At 38.9% G+C, this 25,641-nt stretch overlaps 1 protein-coding gene across 2 annotated transcripts in view; it reads left to right on the top strand.

Annotated features, from left to right (window-relative positions):
* The window catches only part of CDK6 (cyclin dependent kinase 6), a 127,569-nt gene that overhangs the window by 55,897 nt on the left and 46,031 nt on the right, over positions 1-25,641 (top strand). The gene's annotated exons all lie outside the window — the stretch shown is intronic.

Genomic DNA, 25,641 nt, shown 5'->3' with positions numbered 1-25,641 from the left:
TGTGTGTTGGGTGTCATTTGATTTTGCTCTCTCAAGAACTTTTTCATTTCCATTTCCTATTTTGAGTATCATAACTACTGTTGCAGTATCACTTACAGTAAAGACAGAAAAGGGAGAACTGCTGAGAAAAGAAACTGAAAGGAGCCCACTTCGTGTTTTACATTGTCTTGTAGAAATCAGGCTGGCTCACAGTATAAAATCATAGAATGATTTGGGTTGGAAAGGACCTTAAGATCATCTAGTTCCAGCCCCCCCACCATGAGCAGGGCCTCCTCACCCTAGACCTTGGCTCTGTCCCACCTGGCCTTCCATTATTATTAATAGTTACTGTAAGAGTCTTCCCATCATTGTGTGACATAACTGTGACAGCCTAGGTTCTGGCTTCAGTGTGAATGAAATCAGGAAGCAACAGCAAATGATATCATCATCTTACTAAACACAGGAACGTATCATTGTCACGTAAAACATATGCAGACTTGTGTTTTGGGGCTGGTTTTTTTTCATTGCCTGTAGGTTGTAGCCTAATCCAAAGCTGAAAGGTTTTTTTTGCTGAGGTCAGTCAGGGTTGATCATTTTGTAACTCAAAAGAGAGCTTTGAAGAAAATGAGAGAAAAGTTGTTCATGAATTGCTGCAATTTTTCATTTCCCATTTATCACTCTGTAACAGCTTCAGTGAGTGTTTCTCTTGATCCATAAAATTCTTTAAGCTAAATCTCCAGTGTTGTATAGCTTCCAGTGGGGCACTTTTTCAGAAGTTCTGCATAAAATGAAAAAATATCTAAGAACTGAACAGGAGTTTGTCCAGGATCATGTAGCCTGCATAGGAAGGAAGGTCAAAAGACCCAGAAATAGAGGGCATCTACTGAGGCAAAAACATATCAAGACCTGCTTGTAAGAGAGCATTGCCAGAATTCCTCTGCAATTGCTCAAGTATCTAATACTTGCATGCTAGAAATCATGCTTCAGAACCCACTAGTTAGTACCCTTGATGCTGCTGTGAACAAGTTGTTCAGACTAAGGAATTGTCCGCATGCAAGTTTGGACCATGTTCATACAAGCATGCAACTGTCATTGCAGCTATGCTAAAGAGTATTAAAATAATTGAATTATTCTATGACCGATGGCAAATAAATTATATGGGCATAGGCATGAATAATGTCTTTCACACACCTAGAGCTTAGTTTATCATTATTTTATTAAAAGAAAAAAAGAAGAAGCTATGACCATGGCTTTTTTTAATTAAAAATCTACTGGTTTTAAAGCACTTAGTCTTTAACACCTTCAAAATCAACTTTTTTTCTCAGTACACTGAAACCTATAGGCAAGTGTTGCTTACAATGTGATAACATGGTGTCGTTTTAAATGTCAGTCTTCATTGCTCCTACAGGATGAGTGCTGGTTAGAAACTTTTACTAAATGTGTAAATATGTATTAGCTGACACAGGGCACCAGTTTTCCTTTTCTGAATGTAACTTTTACCTTTGCCTAGGTGTGCATTTTTTCCTTCTGTCTCCCCTCCATTAAACTCAGGATACCAAAATTTAAAAACCCCAGAAACTTCAGTTTCTTAAACATATTCTCAATTTTGATGTCCCCGAAATAGTCTAAACTGTAGTTCTTTGCCAGGCAGTGTGCAAGCTTTCATTGACTTCAGCAGGAGCAGTTGAAGTGTATGCAGAAAAAAATGTTTCATTATAAAAGACAGCATATATCTTCCTATGTATCAATTAATAAAAGTCCTAGCTTGCAAGGATTTGCTTCTGAGCTACACTGAAAAGCGATAGTGCAGACAGTCCAGTGATAAAAGGCACATTGCATGTGCTATCATTGTGATCAGTACGAGGGCTCTGCAGCATTTCCTTCAGAAGAGAAGCTTACTGCAAGATAAACTACAAGAATCATCTTTTGAAGTATCAGATCATTCCCAAGATGCACCCTCATTCACTGCTCACAAAGAAACCCTTCAGATGGGACAAAAAGAGCTTGCTGTGAAAATAATGCAGTAAAAACTGATTCAACCCAAGTTCTCTGGTCACTGCAAATGGTAACTTCAAAGCAGTCTCTCTCTGATAGCCATTTATTTCCACAGTGCTAAAGAATCCTTCTGGCAGATCAGTCATCCTGGAATATTGCTGTCATTTAAAGAAACCTCTCAATATTTCTGTCAGTGAATGAATGAAAGATTCAAACTAATGTTACGTGGGCTTGGGGGAGCAGGGTGGAGATCGCTACTCCCAGCCATGGTGAGACTGAGAACTGATACAGGTCTGAAATAACAGCACTAGAAAGAAGGAGGTCAGGCAGGGGTGTCTCAGATGCTGGGTAATGGGGCACGCTTTTGGTTTTGTACAAAGTTAGGCTCTTTTTCAAGTGTTGGTCTTGGCCCTTGGGGAAATTTTGAATAGGCTTTGTGATAACAGAGCAGCTCCATAGGACAAAGGAGGTGGATTGATGTGACTGTAATTTTAGAATTTGGGAGCAAAAGCTAATGAACTGTCACTTTTCTTCCTGATGCAGAAAAATGGGCACTCAGTTCTAACTTTCTATGAGTAAACGAGCAAGTGGCTGTCTGGAAAATCTGAAGTTAGATTGTGAAAAAGCAAGAGCAATAGAAAGAAAAAGCAATAGAAAAATCTATTTTTGTTGACTTCTAACTGCCTTAAAGAAAGGAAATGGAGCTCAATCATGGCACAAGAAAGTGCTAAATGAAATAAACGCACACAGTTGTGATCACAGCATCTAGGTGGATCTGAGGCTGTCCAGCTTTTAAATTGGACCTGCATGAGGATCTGAGTGAAACTGTTAGTGTTTGTCACACACTCATAATACTTTCTTTGAAAACATGTGTGCTTTACCTTAGATGGCAGTGCTGCTGATGGGTTTTTTCCCATGAAATGCAAGCAAAAGTGTTTTATGTCTTCCTTCTTTAAAAAATTCACTTGTTTTCATATTTACTGAAGGGAAAACATCATTTTCTTTGCTGATGGTTTACATTCCAGAGGAACCTCAACATGCTTGTGAGGTGGGCTGATGCCAACCTCATGAAGTTTAACCATGACAAGTGCAAGGTCCTACGCCTGGGTCGGAGCAATCCCAGGCGCAGCTACAGGTTGGGCAGAGAAGAGATTCAGAGCAGCCCTGTGGAGAAGGACTTGGGGGTGTTTTTTGATGAGAAAATGAACATGAGCTGGCAGTGTGCGCTCGCAGCCCAGAAAGCCAACCGTATCCTGGGCTGCATCAAAAGGAGCGTGACCAGCAGGTCAAAGGAGGTGATCCTGCCCCTCTACTCTGCTCTTGTGAGACCTCACCTGGAGTATTGTGTGCAGTTCTGGTGTCCTCAACATAAAAAGGACATGGAACTGTTGGAACAAGTCCAGAGAAGGGCCAAGAGGATGATCAGGGGACTGGAGCACCACCTGTATGAAGACAGGCTGAGAAAGTTGGGGCTGTTCAGCCTGGAGAAAAGAAGGCTGCATGGGGACCTCATAGCAGCCTTCCAGTATCTGAAGGGGGCCTGTAGGGATGCTGAGGAGGGACTCTTCATTAGGGACTGTAGTGACAGGACAAGGGATAACAGGTTAAAACTTAAACAGGGGAAGTTTAGATTGGATATAAGGGAGAAGTTCTTTACTGTGAGGGTGGTGAGGCACTGGAATGGGTCGCCCAGGGAGGTTGTGAATGCTCCATCCCTGGCAGTGTTCAAGGCCAGGTTGGACAAAGCATTGGGTGATATGATTTAGTGTGAGATGTCCCTGTGTATGGCAAGGGGGTTGGAACTAGATGATCTTAAGGTCCTTTCTAACCCTAACTATCCTATGATTCTATGATTGTTGAATAGCTAAACTGATAATTAAAAAAAGACACAAAAAAATCGTGCAGTTGCCATCAGTGAATAATTTTAGATTACACTAGCATTTTATTTGAGTATTTCTTCAGGATAAAATCTTTCCATCCATTTCTGGCAGTCACTTCAGCACAAATGGTTTACATGTCACATCATGCAGGAACTTGGATTTCATTTTGTTGGTATAGTAGCAAGGGAGCATAAAATAATTTTCACTAACTGGGTTTGCTTTGTAAAAATAAACGTATAAATCAGTTACAGCAACAAAAACAGCAACAAAATAATATAGAAATATCCTCTTCCAAAAGGGAACAAGCACTTTCCTGTTTTCTGTCCACTGTTGCATTGTAATTTTCTAATAAATGCCACCTGTTAGTAGATAATGTGAATATAAACTCTCATCTGAGCTAATATGATAGTTGAGAGCACAGTCAACTTTCTTTTTTCTTTGCTTTGATTTGGGGGTTTTCCCCCACATTTTTATGGCCACCTCTTGCTGATGCTCTGCTTTCAAAAATCCATATATTTATTCATATGTAATCCACCCTGCAGAGTCCATTCCTATGTTGGGTATGTTCCAGCAGACCTGCAGTCTGTTGCAGCACACGTTTGACCTGAGATGCATTGGATATCCCAAGATGGATCTGATTCAGTAATCTATCTAAAGCTCGCAGTTCATATCAAACATAGGAGTAGACCTATGGAAATTAATGAAGCACTTGCCTCTGGTGGATCGAAGTCAAAATCTGGGCTGCGTTAAAGAGTGCCCTAATGGAATTACAACAGTGACACTAGAATTTATTTCATACATAATTTGATTAGAGCATACGTCTTCCTCCCTCTGAAAGCTGGAAGTGAGATTGGTTTGGTATGCACTGAGTCCTCACTCTTGTGAGGGAGCCAGTCACCTTAGATCTGAGATCCAATCTCCAGTTCATGGTGCATTGCTCCAGTCAACCCAAATGTCCCTGAAAAGGAAAATGAGTCACAGACAGACATCCATAAGATCAAAATACGTGTTGGTGAGCTTGTCAGTGCTGCTGCTGAAACGTTATGGCTATTTAGGAATGCAGTGTGATTAAACTGGTTGGCTTATTTAAGCGAAATCTGTCTTGCCTACTAACAGAGTTCTGCATAAAAAGTCCATGTATCTGGCTTTGTGAAATGAGTGAACTTCTCTGATGTTTTAACATCTGTATAGCTGTAGGAATCTTTACTGTTTCTTCCCAAGCACTCTATAGGAAAGTTATTTCCATCACATAAAATAAGTCATTTATCTACGGAGCCATATTAAGAACAAAAATCATTATTAGCACATTGACAGTAAGGTCTGCAGCTGACTAAAAACATTTTAATGTATATTTATGTTGACTTCACTCATCATATGTTCACTAAGAGGGCTCAGATTTTTATGAAAATGAGAACGAAAAACCAGATTGCTCAATGTTGCAGTATCATAGGGCAATACAGAAATACACATGGAGAAAGTTCGGAAACTAAAAGTTTCTTTTATTCATCTGCATTATGATCATGTAAGAACATTTTCAAAACTGACGATTTTTGTTGCCATCTTAAGAAACTTTAAAGTTTGTAAGACTTGTCTGGAAGAGCAGTACTAGCTGCCCTTGTAGACAGACAGAGGATTTATGGCAAGGTTGTTATTTTCAGGAACACATCCTAGAGATAATATTCTAAGGGTGCCATTTCACAGTCAGCATAAGTAGATGTAGCATTCCTCCTGCTGCTGAAATGATGGCCCTGCTTTTGACCACACACTCACATCACTTCCCTTGCACTGGCGTTGGTAGTTGTGCCCTTGCAGTCTGACTGAAAATGAGCCCCATAAAAAGTAGTTATTCATTTCCAGGTGAATTAGTAGATGCAGATCACTGCGCGGCTACATGAGTTAAAAGCACTGATGCACAAGGGAGGATAAGCAGAAAGGTGGGGTCATCCACTCCACAGACACCACTGGATTTGTTGGAGTCAGTTATGAAACCACATCCAAAGTCTTCAGCTAAGGACTCGAATAGCTAAACTAACACAAAGGCGGAAATGTTTTTCAAAACCTTGCAGCTGATGCTGACTTACACTGTTTTGAAGACGTTAGATGAGCCAGTTGCTGGTTCTTATCTACTTATCCGACTTTAACAAAACTTCTAAGAGTATCTGTATCAATGTTTGAAGTATTTCTTACCCCCTTACTGCCAAGGACTGGGTTCAGGGCTCTGTGCTGTTCCTCTGCAGCTGATGCCACAACTCACCCTCGAGACCTGTCAGGAATGCAGGGAATGCAACCCTCTGCTCTAATGTAGGCCCAGGTTTATCATGAACCATAAAAAGTCTATCTTTTAATCTTTCAAAGAAAGTAAATTATTTCACAGTAAAAAAGCAAATTGGCTCCTCATAAGAATATTTTCTGTGCCAGAAAACTCCTTTTGAGAGCTGCAAACATTACAGTATGTATCATGTGATGACAGAGTTTGTCTGCAGTGAGCTGATCATGTTTTGCAGCCCTGCAGCTGCACCAGTGCAACCTTGCAGAATATATTTATCTTGTGCTGGTGGAAAAGTAGTCATAAGGTACAATTTTGAGCACAGATCGTATCAGAACAAAGGAAGTTTATGCTGGGCTGGACCAGAGTTTGGTTGTGTGCACAATCAAAGGATAACATCCACCAGAGGATGCTTAGGAAGGGGAGTAAGAACCAGCTTTCAGCAATCAAAAATACAGTGATTTCCAGTGCTGGAGATTGTATCTGGATCACTGTGAGTCATTCCCTTTTCACCTCTGGGTAAAATTTGGTACTATTTTGCAGCAGTACAGTTCCATTGGTGCAAGAAAATGTACACTCTGCAAATAGGCCTTCAAATGTTGATGTGAAGATAAAATGAAATGGTTTTTTTCCTTTTCTCTTTATTTTCCTTCTCTTTCACTTAGGAAGATACAGTAGATAGTGGTACAGTACTGGCTTACAGTTTTCATACAAATATCTGGTGAATGTGCGTTAGGATGCAGAAAAACTGAATTTATAAAGAACAAGCTGTGCTTAATCTATTAAAAAAAATGGTGGGGGGGGGTTAAGAAAGGGGGAAAGGTAGAAAATTACTAATGCGTATTTTTTCTATACTATAAATGAGTATCTTGCTATTGTGTGACTGTACTTCTATTTTCTGTTTTCAGATATAAAAATATGTAGTGCATTTTCCCCACCCAGTGATTTACATCTTTTTTGTACTATTTTTCTGTTGATTTAAAATGGTCTGTTTTTACATCTACTCCCAGAGATAATTGAGTGGGCTGGATTGTAAAAACAGTTTGATTGTTTGACAAGGTCTCTCCCTGTGTATTTACAAAACCGTTCCCACATAATTTCAGACCATCCTGAAACACTAAAATACAGCCTGAGGTTATGCTCTTATCAGAGCACACAAAATACGCAGGCATGGGCCTGTATGGTACTTGAATGTGAGGCAGTAAAAGGAAGAGGAGCAGAGAAAACAGCATACTCTCCCTGGAGCTCATGCTATTCCAGAGTGAAAGCAGGTGCCAGTGCATTGCTGATGGAAATGCTCTTAGGGCTTAATATATAATAAAAATGAGTTGTTGACATGTGTTTGCAGTGGCAGGGAATCATCTGTAAATTGTCTCTGCACACTGGCCAATGTTGTGCTGTAGAAGGTACTTGTAACTGAAAATCCCCTTGTTACAGGTACAGTCGAGGAAATGTCTCTTAGCCTAACAATATTTAGTACTTGTTCAGTGCTGGTGGCCTGGAATTCTGGAGCTCAAAAGCAGAAGAGACAAGAAATCATCCAGTCCTTTTGTGAATCAGGCAGGATTTTTCTCTGTTACGTCATTTCTAATGTTTTGCCCATGTTAACTTTAAATGTGCCAAGAAATAGGGATTCCATTCCCATGGGAACCTCTTCCAAAACCTTTATATAATCACTCTCAGAAGGTTTTCTTGATGTCCAGCCTTCAATTTCCCATTCTTAATTTAACTACGTTATATTCTTTGTTATTATACGCTGAATGGTAGCAGATGGCCAGGGCCTTGTAGCTGGCTCCCTGCATTAGAGAGATCAGTTCCATATTGCTGTATACATTTGTTTCTGCAAAACATGAAAAAATAATTCATTTGGTAAACAGTGAAAGTATAGATTATCCAGATTTCAGTAAATTATAGGGTCCCAATGAATTAAACTAGGTTGCTCTAGACTTCCCATCTTCTAGAATTAAATAGATAAATCCAGAGGAAAATACGTTACGCTAAAAGAATTATTGAGCTACAAGGTGAATTCCTCAGTTTTGGGGATCTTACAAACAGCTTGGTAACAAGCTGCAGAGATCCCAGGCAGGCTCTGAGTCACTGCTTAGATGCATGAAAAGAGCAAATGGAAATCTAGACTTTTCCATTTAGAATATTTTATTAGAAATAGGAAAATAGTGATGCCACAACTAGTTGATCAGGCCTCATCTACAATACTGTGAACTATTCAGTTTCCCTGTGGTTGAGAGATGATTTGCTGCAGGAACAGACATGGGGAAGTTCAGATTTCTGTCTAATGATTGGGGAAGGGGAGACAATATTTTCTGTGAAGCAAGAAGAACCTGACTTAATTCAATAAAATGAATCATGAGAGTAGATACAATTGATACTTAAAAACACCAGGAAAGAGCCAGAGAGGAAGAACAGGAGTTAAAAAAACAATGGTGGCATGAGAGGTAGTTGGCTTAAACTCACTTTAGTAACTTGAGACAGGATGTTAGAGTACAACCTGTAATTCTGAAGCAGCCTACGGTAGGACCAGTGCAGGCAAGAAATACAACTGAGAGAGAGCTTGATGAATTTCTGTGATGTAGTGGGAAATCTTGATGACTTGAGGCAGCCTGTTTCCAGTTCCATATCTCTGTATTTGCCTCTTTAAGATTTCATGTGCACTTATATAGTCAGCTTTATCAAAGAGGTGCATTTCATGAGCTCCATCCTGAATGGAAACAGCTTTCAGCAGGTCAGATGGATTGGCATAAACAGCTTTATTCCTGGCAGAGACTCTCTGAAAAGACATATATTCTGTTCTGCCTAACAGGAGGAGGCATGGATCACTAGTGGTGATCTAGTGGATAGTGAGTTGCTTCCAAAAGAGATCTTTTGCCTTGCACACAGAGCCTGTGAATGAGGGAGTTTCCACTAAAGAAACTTGCAGCTGTACAGATCTGTCAGCTCCACAGCCACCCACCTGTACAGAGCATTGTGTTCCACAACATCATGAAAGCTATACTCTGCCTCAGCATTCATTATGTCTAGTTATGAGCTAATGGTATACATTTACGTCATGCACACTGCATGGATCTGCAGGAAACATTATTCTCCTGACAGGAATGAGAGAGTTCAACCACTTGGTCAATGCAGAAACTGGCCTAATTTGGAAGAGCTCACATCTTTCTGAGGAAAAACTGGTGATATTCTCTCATAAATTAAAAATGCTCAGTGATTTATATCATTTGCCAAAGCTTTTAAAAAGGTGGGGGGGAGTTGATACTGTCCCAGAGGGTTAGGAGAAATTAGAGAGTAGAAATCAGTACTGGAGAAACTACTGTCCAGTGCTGACCTGAGTAAGTGGAGTGGTGAATAGGAACCCATTAGATAGATCCCACAGTAAGCTCAGCATTGTCCAGCTAATCCCCACTGAGCACCTATCAAATATATATACATGTTGCCAAAAGAAAGTTGAAAGAACTGATAAATTCCCAATTAGTATAAACTATCAAGATGTGTCCCTGTGTCCCAGACAGCCTATTATTGTTAAAAGCAAAAAAACATTTCTTGGGGATACCTGAGAAATAGTTGAAAGAAAATTTGGCAAGGGAGGAAAAACTATAAGGGGACTTGTAAGGCTGTATGAGTATCTCCTGACATAAAAATACTCTGTGTGAGATACATCTGACTAAGTGTACACATCTAACTAAGCAATTTCGCTGAATAAGTAGCCTAGTAGTAACCAAAGGAGATCTCCTAATCAGTGAAGCAAAGAGTTAGGCATCTCAACTTAAAGAAGACAGTTAACATAGGTCACATGAATCAGACTCTAAAAGTACCCACTTCTTTCCACTCACCATCAAGGGCAAGAATTACCCTTGTGAATATCTACCTGGTATTTAGATCTGAAGTCAACTGAGCTGAATCCACCCCAAGCCTATCCTGATACCATTATTTTGGGCTCTTGGTGAGTCATAAAGAACGTTACTATCAAGGATTCCATCAAGATATGGGCAAAGCTGAGACAGCTCCTGGTGAAATGAGGTGTAATTGAAACATAATAGCAGTGGTACATTTCAGATAAATCTGTAAAAGCAATTAAGCATTTTTCTGGAATATATAGCTGAAATAATAATAACCACCACACAAAATACACAACACATACAGGGCCAGTTAGGAATCTAAGCTATTTGGGTGAGCAGGTTTGACTGAGATCTGAATATAAATGCAGAAGAGCCAGGGGTGTTTGAGAAGGTATCTGAGAGGGTAAAAGAAGCAGTGGGAAGCAGTGTGCAAATACGTACACACACACGTCACACACATCAGTAGGAAGGCCTAAGTCTGTGAGAATCTTACTACCCCTAAAAGTAAGGTATCAGCTTGAAAATGAAAGCTATTGGGAGCTGCCAATATATATCATCTTTTGGAGTACTGTAAATCAGAAGAGGCTTTCTCTGGTATGAATATCTCGTAATTCCAGTTACGGCAATGGTTTTCAGAGAATAATTAAGTAGCATTTTGTAATCCACTTGGAATATCAATAGCATTGAGATAGATGCAAACTAAGTGCTATTTTGTGATAGTACCACTTCTACTGACTGGCTTCATGGAACAAGCAAACTAGCTGTTTAGTTCACTCTGGCATAAAGCCTGGCAATTCTTAGGTGGTGGTGAACAAAAATTTTAGCTCTTTTAGGGGTTCACTACAAAGTGTGGAAAACAAGTAGGGCGGGGGGGGGAGAGAGTTAAATTTGAAGACCATTTGTGGAAACCTGGTTGTTTCTGGTTTTTTTTCCAAGTGCTTTCTGTTGAACAGTGCAATGACTGTGTTCTTTAAGGGCAAGAAAGGAGCATGGCATGGATTTCATGTAGAGCACATAGAGTCATGCTGAAGTTTTTGAAATTCCACTGAAAAGACAGGAGAACCTTCGAATATTTTTATATTTGGGGGAGGGAGGGGTACTTTTTCAGTTCTGTTGCAATCAAAGTATAATCAAACACACTTTTCCTGATTATTCTGTATTTTTAAACAGCTTTAGTGTGAAGACTTGAGTAAATTTTTCTAATATTCACAAGAGTAATATGTATGGTATTTCTTATGTTCTTAGAGGGAGAGCAGTTCTGGCTACCTTGCAAATTGATCACTTCAAAGAATATGCTTTCATCACTGGTACTGTGATTTCAATGACAGTATGTCTCAGAAAAAGATTTACTGATGCTTTTTAGCCCTGCTTTATTTGGATATACATTTTTCACTGATTCTTACATGTTCTGCTTCGTATTGCATTTGCAAGAACAGAACCAGTCAAGTCATTCTTACAATGCAGAAGATGATCGCTGGAAAATTTGAACATCTTGGTGTGCAGTTTAGTGTGCTGGATTGGTCTGGGTGCCACATTACATTAAGAAAACAACATATCTCTAAGCATGCTCAGTATAAGATCTAAACAGAGAGGAGTGGGGTAGATATGTATCTTTTTAATGAAATGGGATTTTCCTTAGTTTTGTTTACATATTTATAGTCTGGCTTCCCAAGATGAAAACCGGCTTGTAAACCAAACTTAAAAATTGGGAGTGCTTTAATGGTTTGCATTTTCTTATGGCTATTGTAGTAGATCATGATAGCCACATATTTCATCTGGTATAAATCACCATGGCTTCATTGAACTAAGCCAATTTATAAGGCAAATAAGAGTTTATGTCTTTAAATCAACAGTTAATACTTTGGTTTTGGTTTATTTTTGTCTTAGATTTAAATTTTATGCTTAATTGTCCTTTTGTTTCTCCTGCTGTCTGATGCTACTCAGGCACTATTGCTTTGAAATGAAAGGGATTATTGAAGTTAATAAAGACACAGCTGGCACTGTGTAGATTCAGTGGTACTAAGTTATGGATAGATCTAAGTGATTTGTGACACTAAAGATATCCTGCACCTTATGTAATTTAAAGACCAGAAGAATTAAATAAGGAGGGGCCTGTGCACGGTATCAGTTCTTGTGGGAAAATATGCTTCAGTGACTTACTGGCACTGGTTTTGGAATGTGGCCTTTAAAAGTACCTTTTTACAGTGGGAAAGAATTTGGTCAAGAATAAACAGTCTGACCTTGTTAAATGGACCAAAGGCTGTGCATAACCTAGTTCCAGAAAACTAGTTTTCACCAGTCTGTGAAAAAAAAAAAAAAAAATAACCAGTTTATAAAAAATGCAACTAGATTTTCTAGAGAAATAGATACGTAGATGGAACAAAGTGGAAAAAAAATTGTTATTTAAGTGTGGACTCCTCTGGGTTGTGGGAGCCATGAGCTCTAAACATGGTTCGAACCATAATTTCAAGGCATTAACAGTCAGTGTCCTATACTGTAGCCAGATAAATTCAAGTCATATATGGGATCAGTGTCTAATTTTCAACAGAAATCAAGGCCATTTGTCTTACCCTCAATATCTGAAAATGTGAAAAACATGAGTTTATAGTAAAACTGAGTTTATAGTATGAGCTAAGTTATAAACACAAAGCTTGGTATTTTCAGGTTTAGACACTCGGCTGGCAAGAATCCTTTGATACAAATGAAGAGGAAAAAATATGGAGCAAGAAAATTACTCCATTTTGAGTTTAGCTTCAAATTCAGCTCATGGTGAGCCACCACACTGTCACTGAATGTCCATGGTACAAAATCATAGCTTCAGTGCATTCAGTGGAAAACATCCCTTTAACTTCACTGTGGCCAGGATCTCATTCCAGGGTTTCACATTCTATTTGAAAAACACAGATACTTGCTCTAAACAAATATTCAGGCTGCTTTAGAGGAGTGGAGTATACAGAGACCTGCAATGACCTTTGGAAATTGTAAGTGCCATTGATATAAGATACTCATTTCATGGGCCTTGGCCACAGAATTCTCACAGGTACTTTGTAGAATACAACCTCTTTTTTTTTCTTCCCTAGTGTTAACACAACAGCATCAAAATAACATATTAAAATTATCAAGGCCTTGCAGGTGATGCATTTTTAATGCAAGAGTGAATGAAAAATCTTACAGCAGTTCAAGAATATGAAATAACATTGGAGAACATTGTTGAATAATACTTTGGGTACATCATTAAAAAACTATAGTAGCCAGTTGAGATCCACTAAAACAGCATTCATTACTGCATAAAAATGAAAATACATCTGTAATTGCAAAATTACTGAAATGGTACATTTTTGTGTTATAAAATTAAATTCAACATCAACATCAATAGATGCAACTGTTTAAAAAGCAGCATTACATAAAACAAGTGAATAAAAAATATATGCATCAGGAATGTTCAGATTAAAAATTAGAAAGTGAGTACATTAGGTTTTGACAAGTTTGGATAATCTGTGTTAGGTCAGAAAAGAAGAAAGCCTTTCTCAATGTAAACACCGTTTTCAGATTTTTATAGTCAATGTAAACATCTTCTGAGCTTAGCCTGAGTTTCCTGAATTCTGTCTTGCTCTACTTTGTGTTTACTACATCAGCTATATATTTATCCTGCAGAGATTTCTTGGGGCCCTAAGGGGGGTGGAGTTCCCACTCTGCTGTGAGAAGGCTCTGTGCATTCTCTATGTATGGTTACATGTGACAGATGGACTACTGCACTGCTCCAGTATTGAACCGTCCGGTTCTGAAAGTGGGAGCTCTACACTGTTAACTCCAAATGTATGCACAGATTTATCCCCTTCTGTAGTCTTGGACATTACCACTAACTCACAGAAAAGCTAGGACAAAAACTACAGCTGTGCTTAGAATTTACAGGCAATGATACCTTTTTAAGTAAGTTTTATTATCAAGAATGGATTCACCAGGAAGGGATTAAGGACCTATTATTTACCTTTCTCTACATCATTAATGTGCAGGATAGTGTGCAAATACCAAGTTGTCTGAGAGGGAAACTACAATGCTTACACAGAGCTTACTTTTCTGTACTTGATGCACTGCAAGTGTAATCTGACCCTCACACTATTAGCAAGTAACATGCATAAATCTTTCCAAAACCTCTTAGATTCATACTGAATTGAGGAAGCTATTAGACTGACTAGAAATAACAATGTTCATGATAAGCGGATGGCAATTCTTATTTATATTGAGTATTCCACATCACTTTGTTCATTGTGTCACTCTTCCTCCTGGGTGCTAGTAAGTTTTTCTTCTTATTTTTCACACCAAGGGATGATTTTATTTTTTTTAATAAGAGACCTATGAACATATTCCCATATCATAGGCACATATGCTCAAAATATGCAAAATACCTGAAGCTTTTTAAGTCATACTAAAAATCTAAGAGACTTTTTTTTCCCTGTATACCTTCAGTAACCTCACAAGTAGTGGTAGTAGGCTACAGATAACTAGTATGAAAAAATGGAAGGCATTTTTTACTTTATCCTGAGGAACAGATGAAGGTGAAGAGAACCATGCATTTTGTATTTAATATGCATTGAAATAGGCTCTCTGTGCACTTGCTGCTGTCTGTGAAATTGAAGTGAGTTAAGACTTCAATACAGTTTATATACTGGTCTTAATTTTATTTTTCAGTGTTGCTAGTCAAGTCATCATGGCAGGAAGCTTTTATCCTGTACCTTGAGAAGATGTTCATATTAGATTTACATTAGATTACTAACATGAATAACTCCGTAGTTGTAATTAAGCCCAGAAGCCTGAAAAGACAGCATGAGTATTGAGCAAACAATCATATCTGTTGGAGCTGTCATTTTCTTCAGAGGATTCCCTACATGTCCTTTAGGCTGTGGAACCCATTCAGGGGTGTGAGCAGAAATCTCTCAATAATTCCTGGTAAGGCACATGCTAAAACAGAGAAGAGAAGCCCTTTAATCCTGGTTGAACATTGATTTCAAGACTGAAATGACCTGCTCTGAACACTGCTTTAGGTATTTCCAGCAATTACTGCATCTGTATAGGCACTTTGTCCAAGTGAGGAGCTCAACAGAACTCTTCCTGTGTGCTTCCAGCACAATCTTCAGGAAATCTCCCATGGCATGGTTTGTATATGTATAGATACAGCACCAGGACAGTATTTACACTGTAAAGGATTCCAGATTTAGTCAGTGGAACTGAGGATGAAAGGCTGTAAAATGAGGGAAGTTATAGGACTGTCCTGTGAGTCTAATAAGCTCATTCAGAGAAACTATGCATTTATGTTCTGTCATCAGGAAAGAACTTGTCTACAGTTAAGCTTTTGCTGTCGTAATTCCTCCAGCATTCCTTTGAGGCTCCCTCATCATGGAACAGAACATCATTGTCAAGACCTGTACAAATTTGAATCAAGATCTAGTTTTCTGTCATAGCCCTTTTTGAAGGCATTTTATGACATTATATATTTATGGCCAAGCATTTTTTTCCAGTATGATAAATTCCTAGTTAATATATTAATTATTCTTAGTAGCAAACATAATTATTTTAATCAAAGATTTGAACAGTGTCTGCTAATCTTCAGAGGAAGGTTTTCTTTGTGTGAGTCTATTACACTCCTTTGATGTTTGTAATCATCTGTGTGTAGTTATGCATATTGCCTTTCATTCTCAGGGATTCATCCTCTCAGGAATATAATGTAAAGTCACATAAATTACTGAGTTTTTGCAATAATACTCAAGTTCACCTGTTCAGGAAGTGAAAATAGGGAAGACTTTTGGCATTTTCAGAGCTTGACCTCTGTTTTATCTTCTCATGACTTCTCATAAATATACTGTAATATGTTTTTAAATTATGGTGTTCTGGCTACAATACAGCCCATCCCATCTCTTTCTTTGACTTCTACTTAGCACAGCTCCTAATATCTTTGTTTCCAGCAGATATTGTATATTTGATGGCACATCCATAGCAGTCTGTGTAGAGTACTTAGAAGGAGTGAGGAGAAGAGAGCAAAAAGAAAGTGAGGAGGCATAAAAAGACTGGGATAGTCATTGCATTAACAGGGAAAATGAGGCCATACTAAATACAATGACAAGGATTTTTTTTTGGTTGCGTTTTACTTGGTTGGTTTTTTTTAATTTGTTGTTGCTTTAGGCCAAGGAGTGTTTGAATTCACTTTTATTTCCAGTTGCTGCTTCGCCTTCTGGACAGAAGATGCTACTTTTTTATATGCAAGAAGCTTAATTTGCCACATAGCTGAAATTCTTTCCCAGTGAATATGTGAAATACTATACCCTGAATTTGCAATTAATATGACAAATGACATCAGTTTTTTTCTATTCCTTTCTAAAGGTGCTTCACAGGCAGAATCGTTCCCACTCAACTTGCTGCTATTTTAAAGCTACGTAAAAGACATTCCAGAAGCTTTTTAAGTCTTGCCCTCGTCTAAACCACTCTGACTTGTTACATTATCTTTGAGCCCACGTGGGCACAACAGAAATCTCTTATGCTACTTTCCATTCCTATGATAGGTTAGTGCATGACCTAATCAAAACCACTAACATCTCTGTTGATCACTTGCAGACTTACCATGGCAGTGCACCTATTTAATAAGAGAAAAGTGAGTGAAGTTCAGTAACGTTTCCTCAGTTGCTATAGAAACCATTCCATCTTATATAAAAAACTTGACTGCTTTTGGGCCCCCATCCTTTGATATGCCAAGTGGCTTTCTGAGAGTCTTTAATGTCTTCTTCGCCTATTGAAAGTGCAATCAAAATCAGGCAATGAGAACTTAAACAGTTTGACTTGAAGACAGGCAGTTTCTATCTTAGCTTCATTTACTTGAATTTCAACCTGCTACAACTAGATTCCTTTGAATGGTCTGCAGCAATGAAGAGGTTAACTGTGCGCACAGAAATCAGGGCCCCAGTTCAGTGTGCTGAAAGTAACTCATATAGTGGGACCTTACAGCATCAGATACTTTCCCTGGCTATCAAATGCACTTTTGAAGTTGCGGGCAGCAAACTTTTGCATCACATTAGCCAGTCCGGCATTGGTCTAACCTCAGATGAAAAAAATGGCACTGTTTTCCAGGAAGACAGAACTGACAAAGCGCTGCCTGTGCACCTAAGCCTGCACAGCCAGAATCCCAGCTGACACAGTATTTTGAGTCATATGCTGACCTTACTATGAAAGAGAACTTCAGTTAGATGTCTATTGTGTTTTCAAATATAGAAGAATGGCTTTGTGTTCAATGGATTACCCCACTGATTAAGACCAGGAAGCAGATGCTGCAAGGGCATATAGAAGGAAAGAATTTAATTTTTCCCATTTTATCATAATTCAGAATCTATTCCATTTACCAGTGCAATTAATACCTAAAGTAAAAACCCACAGATGTATTAGGACCATGAGAATCTCTCAATAGACAGAGGTACTGGTACCTATGTATAATGAAGCTCCAAGCACCTTCCGTGTCCCAAAAAGCAAATAGAAAGGATGGGGGAGGGAGGAGAATCATGAAGGGAAGTCTTTTTATTTTCTTCTTTTCACGTGAAGGTTTATAATTAAAGGGGAAAGTAAATTAATTACATGAATATTAAAAGGTTACTCTTCTATTCTAACATTTGGTCACAAGTTGTCTAATGAAAAGGAATGCAGGCTGGAGAGCTGCCATGCCTTTGCTTCTTTCTGCAGAGGGCCACAGGCTGAAGCAGTGATTGTGCGTGACAGATTCTGGGAACAATGAGCCTGCGCACAGATCATCCAGATGGAGCATGCTTTTCTAAATTACACCAACAACAGGGTGGCCCACAGGCAAACAAAATAGTTAAACAATACATAATAAAGTTTTTATTTGGTATTTCCTGTGAGCCTCTGCCAGTTGCCAGGGAGTGTACTGTATTTTTCTTTTGCTGTATTAATTGTTGACCACAACTGGCAAGGACCCAAACTAGCAGGGACAGATAAGGGGGGGAAAATGGCATCTGGACACTAAAGCCTCAAGTGTACTGGGAAAAAAAGCACAAAAAATTACAGCATATATCTGGAATTTTCCAACTAACGATGTGCGGATGTGGTAGTGCTAGGGAAAAAGAGCCAAACTGAGCCTGCTTTGTTCACTAAGAGAGGCCCCCCTGTAACATTCCTTTTAGCTGTGCATATTTTGGCTTCAGTTGTGCAGTTTTAACTATATACTGTGTATGGAGCAGTTCAGTTGTTGCTGCATGAATCTAATGATTTTGTTACAAGAAATGAAATTATGTCAATGCATATGCATTTTTGTTGTGGTGAGATGTTTAAATGGAGGCTGTGTTTTAAATGTTAAATTGTAGGTATTAAGTTTTCAGAGGGAAGAGGGAGAAAATTTCATTAAGTACAACCCATCACAGCAACAGCTGCAAGGAGGAGACCCTCAGTAGCAGTGAATGCTGCCCTTTTAAACTCATCAATGAAATCAGTCCTTACAGTTATCTGGTTTAGGAAAAAGCCGCAGTATAGCATTACTACTTAGATAAAAACAGGAGGCTGCATAAACATGCTAGTTTGATACTGGGTTTCTATTTTCGTTGCCTTTCTAGCTATAAACAGTTAAGGTATTGGCATCTTTTTAAGGAAGTTTTATACTCCTGATTTACTATATGCAATGTCGTAAATGATTATGCTACTACTAGTACACAGCAAAGAAGAAACAAGAACAGGTTGCTGTTATTTTCTTCTACAGGTAAAACAGTCTTGCAGATATTAGGCAGCCTCTCCAAAGAAAGATGAAAGTTGGTGTGAAAACTATCAATATGTATAGAGAAGAGAACCAACTGCACTAGCCCGTGACAGGGTTTGCAGCTTCAGCAGGTCTGTAGTTCAGCTGATGGGGAGGAAATTATTGTTAGGAACTTAAATTGTCATATATTTATACAGCATTTTTGGATGTACTTGGACATCTTCCAGTGACCAGTGGCCCTTGTTGCCACAGGTTTGTTTTCACTTCCCAACTCTCATGCTCTTCCTGGCATTAGGTACTTAATTTTTTTCTTGTTTGTGTTTTTGGTTTTAGGGCAGATTTTTTTGTCATTGGTTTTAGCTGCAAAATACGGAACTCATATATTCCATTATTTATTTGTGCATGTGTAGTTCTTTTCCGTAAGAAAATAAAAGTATATTTAAAAACTAACTTTCTTCACTTGGCATTATATTCATATGCCCGCTGGTTACCAGCAGGGCTGAACCTATGGATCAGTCACATAGATTCTTCAGTCTGAGCTAGCAGAATATCTGGCTGTAGTGGATGGCTGTCATAAATGGCTGATTACACTAGAAAAAGGCAGGATGCTTTGCCAGTGGATTTCCCAGATTCCTGTTCATCTTCCAACACAGAACTACTGCTATTCCTTCATCACGAGCTTGTATTCCTACCTCTCCTCCAGCCAGTCTCCTTTCTCTACTAAATCTAGCTCCCTCCCCAAACCCTCTGTGAAGTCTGTGCTCCCACTCAGGGGCTCCAGACATGCCCCTCAACGACTTCACAGTCTCCGCTGCTCTCAGCTGCAGGCTTTTTCATCAGCCTCTATCTCCTTTAAATTTTTTTGTCTGATCTGAGTCTCACACATCTTACTGGTCATTTTTCCTCCTTCTCTCCATAGCTCATAGTCTTCTTTTTCAGTTAGTGTCAGTTACCTCAGCTCTCCACACACACTCCCACTCCTCATTGTTCTTCAACCCAGCAAGGGGATATCTTAATCTCTTCTCTTAATCTGGCTTTCGTACTCTCCTCCCACGGTATGTCCATTTGTTTTCATCTCTGTGGGTGAGTCTGATAGGTTCCTCTTCAAATATGGGACAAATCATTTATAGAGTAACAGGCTTTCTGCGCTCAGTGAAAAGTTTGACATGCCATGACGTCCCACTGAGCCCCCACTGAAGCTGGCCTGAAGCATACTTGTTGCAAGCAAAACCTTCTGAAAGTGCAGTAATTATACTAGTATAAATCCTTACTGAGCATGTGCTGTTTTTCAAATTTATGACATGGCCAAATTTGGAGCCAAGTTTTAAAAGGATGGCAAGAGGCACCTCCTTGACATAGAGGCCAAGTTCCATAGCCCTTGTTCCAAAACATGAGAGCACCGGAATGTCTCAAAAAGAAGGCCACCAGAATTTAAGGTGGGCGAACCATGTATTTTTCCGTAGCCTCACTCATGAAAACCCCCAGACAGCTTCAACTGAAATATTCCAATAGGCCTGAGTATGTTCCAGAGAGATCAAGCATGGAAAATGTTACTGTAATCAGTGGAATGCTGGTGACGTTAAAAACTGCTGAAAACAGGGTCTTACACAGGTAACTTCAGTAACAGGCCGTGCTAGAAGCTTGAATGTGTTATACGTGATGTTTCTGATGCTTTTTCCCTTCCAGAAGGAATGTGATTCTCTAAGGACTCTTTCCCTCAGTAAAAGCCAAGGTGCAAAATCACTCAGTTTTCACTAATATATGTGCTGTTTCCTCTGTATGGATGCCTTCTTCATACCCTAACAACCAACTATTGTGTATCCTACCACATGTGGAAACTAATTCTTATTCATTTTAAAGAGCCTCTACCGATTCCCAGTCTCTAATGGCATCTATAAATGTGATTTATTCACAATTAGGGATGTCAGTTGGGAATCAGCCGTCAAACTGGTGTAAAAATGCTAGATGAAGAAAAGTGTCAAATCTGTGGTAGAGATGAGTGTGGCTAACTACTGATCACTGGCAGGCATGAGACTCCTGAAGTCCCACTGAAGTCAGCAAAGTTGAAGAGCGGGTCTGTGCTTAGCAACATAAATTTACTGATACCAAAATTCCTTTCCAAATTTGTCTTTTTCTCTCATGAAATGAAAAATCATACAGTCATGCAACCTAGAGAGCTACTATTTATCATAAAATATGTAAAACTTCACTGGAAAAGATATAAATTAGAATAGGCTTAATTTCCCATAACTACACTGGTTCCTTTTCCAGTCAAGGACAAGGCAAGTCTTTTAAACTTTGGAAAAGAAGTGATTTATAAATCACTTATTATGGGAGCGGTAAGTAATCTACTTTGTACTTGCCTGAAATGTAATTGATTAAAATTACGTTTGTACCTGTGAGCTACAACATACAGCATTCATGTATACAGCATTTCCCAGTCCTAGAACAGGAACAACAGGATGGTTAAGTACTCCACATTATTTTTTAAGTACTCTACATTATTTTTCAGCCTGAAGATTACATCCCAGAATTGTTTTAAGACATACTGTGAGTCTCTACATAATCTATTTCAAGGCAGGTTACCAGACTAACACTTCATAGAATCATAAAATCATTTAGGTTGGAAAAGATCTTTAAGATCATAGCGTCCAAGCATTACCATAGGACTACCAATTCCACCACTAAACTCTGTCCCTAAGTGCCACATCTACATGTCTTTTAAATACCTCCATGGATGGTGACTCAGCCACTTCCCTGGGGAGCCTGTTCCAATTCTTGACAATTGTTTTGGTGAAGAAATTTCCCCTAATATCCAATCTAACCTCCTGTGGTGCAACATGAGGCCCATTCCTCTTACCCTATCACTTGTTACTTGGGAGAAGAGTGTGACACTCAACTCACTACAATATCCTTTCAGGTAGTTGTAGAGCTGTAAGATCTCACCTGAGCCTCCTTTTCTCCAGGCTAAACAACCCCAGTTCCCTCAGCCTCTCCTCAAGACTTCAGTTATTTAGAAGAAGCACTAGAGGCTTCTTTTGTTGTTCCCAGTAACACCCTTATTGTAACTGAAAAGATTTAAAATCTGTTCTGTTTTTTTTCACTAGTTGTGCTGTTCACTTCTGTCTTCCTTCTGTTGGATTATTTTAATGGGTTATTTTAGTCTTGTTTCTACTTCTCTTCAAGCAAGTTTTATTTTCAGATTTTCTTGCAGTAGCCCAAAACAAAACAAAGTTTATCTGATGTTTAAAGATGCTTTGTAAATAAAAAAGCTTAAGAAGGGGTCATTTAGTCCCCCTGAGAGTATCCTTTTAAAAACAATCTTACTGTTAGCTCTTGAAAGCACTTAGTTTCTGATCCCAAAATCATTAATGATTTTAAACAGCAGCAACATAACCTCATGATATTAACAAAAAAGAAAAATAAACAAAATACTTCTTTTTTCATTTTCTGTCATAAAAAAATACCTTTCCTTTGCTGATTGCCACTTTCCTAAAAAGAATAGATAATGTTTTTAAATGGAATTGTATACTTTCTAGAAAACATAAGTTATTTCTAATTCCTTGTTTCTAAACCTACTTTTTAAAATACTGAAAAATAAAACCGAGGATAGACCTAAATATAAATGATTCCACGGTCTGAAGTCGTCTTCCTCTAGCCACCCAGAGCTTCCACTGAAATTAATAGGAATTACACGCATATTTGGAGTTAGATTGGAGACCTTCATATGATGTCGAGTTGGCTTTTTTAACACAGCCTAATAACATTAACCTTTTCATTAGCAAAAGATGCATGACATCTTTTGCCTCAGAAGAATAGATGAGGTCCTATCAGCTTGTTCTGTACCTTCTCTGCCTTTAGGATTGTACCCTTAAATGATGCAGCAACTTTAGAGACTGTTGGTCTGTGTCAGTCCCACGGCTGTTGGCACTTGAGCTTGGTTTCTGTGCAGAAGTTCTAGCATCTAGCACTGCTTCTCTTTTCTGTACTGTTCAGCATCTGTAGAGCCATGCATCGAAGGATTTCCTGACTGTATGAGTATATTATTTACAGGACTTTCTCTGAAAGTTCATGGAGGGGAGTAGAATGTTGCTATCCTTATGCGGCTGTTAATGCTGTGAAAGTTTTCTGGAGGTGGCAGGAACTATTATTCCTCTGCAGGGAATATGTAGGGAGAATCTTGCATGGAATGATTGTTTCTGAGAACAGATCTTTGTGGGGAAAAGGCGTGGATAAGCATCAGGATGATGATGGGGAAACACATATAGACTATGAAACAGATTAGTCCAAGGTCAGCTGGTAGTAAGGCTGATACCGCAAGATCTCTTGACGTTCTCTCTGAGTAGAACATTTAAACTAGTTTTTGAATATTAGTTCCCATTTGATTTATTCTTCCTTTTCAAGAATGGATTACATATTGCAATAAACATTTTAGAAAGCCTTTTTTCTCTATCCATTTTTATCATTTTTATAAGAACTCTTCTTGAACAGTTAGGAGCCATGAATGATTCACAGAGCAGCAAAAGAGATGTGACACAGGAGGAGATCTCCTGAATATTGTATATTTTATTCTCAGCCAGGAGTGGGGCAAAGCCTCTTAAAGCAGTAGGTCTCCATTCCACCATTCCACATCAGGTGCTCCCTTGTGGTCCACTGCACCAACAGCAGGTCAGCCTGCCTTCAATTTTAAGTATCACTTCTCTCCTAAGGAGACCTCAGGAGAAGGTATTGCCACCATCAGCGAACAACATTGCTACTTATTGTCCAGAGAGAACTAAAACATATCTTTGTAAATTGGCTGTATCCTTCTCTCCTGGAGACTCAGTAAACCCAGTGCTTCACAACCCCTGTGCCCATAAACTGATGTGGTTGCCTGAAGGTGAGAACATTCATTTTGTAACATGCAGAACAGTTAAACCCAGTTCTGGGCTATTAAAATTACGTCTCAATGCCACAGCTCCAACAGCAGATGCAGAGCACATATATTAGTCCACAATCACTTAACCACTGCTGAAATTGAAGTCTGTCAAACACATGCCTGGAAATGGATTTGGACTCTCAGGAAGTGTTTCCTCTCTAAGGCTTCAGTGCACACAGTGTGGAAGGGGTTAACAAGGGAGCTACTTTGAAAACAGAGGCAGAAGGTCATTGGCGGCAACAGCAAAGACTCCTACAGCCTGCCATGGAGAGCCTTTCACCCGTCATTTCCCACCCAGGGGATTGTAAACATTGGCACGCAGCCATGGAGTCCTACAGAACTTCTCTTTACTCTCAGCATATACATTTATATGTCTTAATGGAAACTGAAGTGCAGCAAGTTATTCCTGCATGTCCAGAAGGAGAGAGGGAGCTTCTGTTCAAGTTGAAGAGATGAGGAAAAGAGCCATTACTCATGCTGGATTTTGAAAACATAGAGATATGCTTGTTTAGTGGTACTTCACATGCAACATAGCTGCTGTTCTCAGGCAAACTTTCTCAACTCACAGGAATGTGTAGAATGCTGTCACTTAATCAGAATCCAGAAGAGCTCTTTTATCTGCTATTTGTTAGTAACTAGCAATATTGTTCTTATCTCATTGTCCTTTAGCCTGATGCAGTGCCCTCAGACATGAGAACTTGTAACATGAAAGCACTCATTACCTTGAACATTCCTGTTTGTATTGTCTTCAGCTATTATCTCTTTAGCTTGAATAGGATGCTTTGTATCAATTTTGAGAGAGATGCATCATCTGTGGAAGTCTGTTCTACAACATTATTTTCACAAATAGAACATTTATATTTCTAATAAATCTATAACCACTTTGGAGTAGAGTCTTCAGTGATCTAGGCTAATTCAGATCTTTTTCATCCAATTGATACGATATGTTATCTCTAACTAATTTCCCTTGGACTCTGACTTCTTGAAAATAATGTAAATTAATCATACACGCTTTAAAGTTAAAATTGGGAAATAGAGCCTAGTCATAGAATCATAGAATCATAGAATAGTTAGGGTTGGAAAGGACCTTGAGATCATCTAGTTCCAACCCCCCTGCCATGGGCAGAGACACCTTACGCTAAATCATATCACCCATAGTCGTAGTATTGGACTAACTGATTTATCGTTTCTGCTAAATCTTTGGATACTTAATAATAGTTTATAAAATCCTGTAGTGTTTATAAGTGGAGGAAATTTTCTTTTGGGTTCTTTACAAATCTTGGGCTTCGCTTTGTACTGTGAATCCTAAGTTTTGGCTGGTGAGTATTGTATCAAGTAGCAAGGGAGGAGATGCTGCTTCTTTCTTCACAGAATAAAACAGAGTGCTTTCTTCTTCTAGAGTTTTTATTAATCCTATCCATTAAAGTCAGAGAGATGGAATACAATCTGCCTAGATCCAAAGTAGAATCCAGCCTGGTTAATGTAATTAATGCCTGCTTTTATTTTTATCCAGTGATGGTCTAATGTAAAATGCATACACATTCCAGAGAGCAGTATCCAGAAACTCGGCTCCTTGCCCCTTCCAGCTGATTGTTCTTAAGCACTCAGCTACTTTCAGACACAGTCTTGCCCCATGACTCATATACTCCTGGCAATAGTGACTTGGCTTCAGCAGAGGCAAGGGAAGATCTATCACCCAAAAAATCCCTGGCCTAGTGGTCAAAATGTTTGCTTTGTAGATGTAGAAGGTGCCAATTAGATCGCCTTCAGGGTGAGTTTCCACTTTGAGATTAACATAATAACATTTGTACAAGATGTTCATGAGGATGGAAATGCATGTTGCTTCCACCATCATTCTAGTTACGTGCTTTACCAGGTGGGACTCCACTTTTGTTTAGAACATCCTGTTACCTAAGAAATCTGTCTGCCTAAATATGCATTACATGCAGTAGTGCTTCAGCTGAAATGAGGCTGCTTGTTTCTGCAGCACAGGTCTTTCTAATGTGTGT

Source organism: Pezoporus flaviventris, unplaced genomic scaffold (genome assembly GCF_033815535.1).
Source record: "Pezoporus flaviventris isolate CSIRO_AGI_PZ_B2104156 unplaced genomic scaffold, CSIRO_AGI_Pfla_v1 ptg000047l, whole genome shotgun sequence".
In the NCBI taxonomy this organism is placed as follows: domain Eukaryota; kingdom Metazoa; phylum Chordata; class Aves; order Psittaciformes; family Psittacidae; genus Pezoporus; species Pezoporus flaviventris.
Note: the sequence above shows the minus strand (reverse complement) of the source record. Positions and strands in the feature narration are given on the sequence as shown.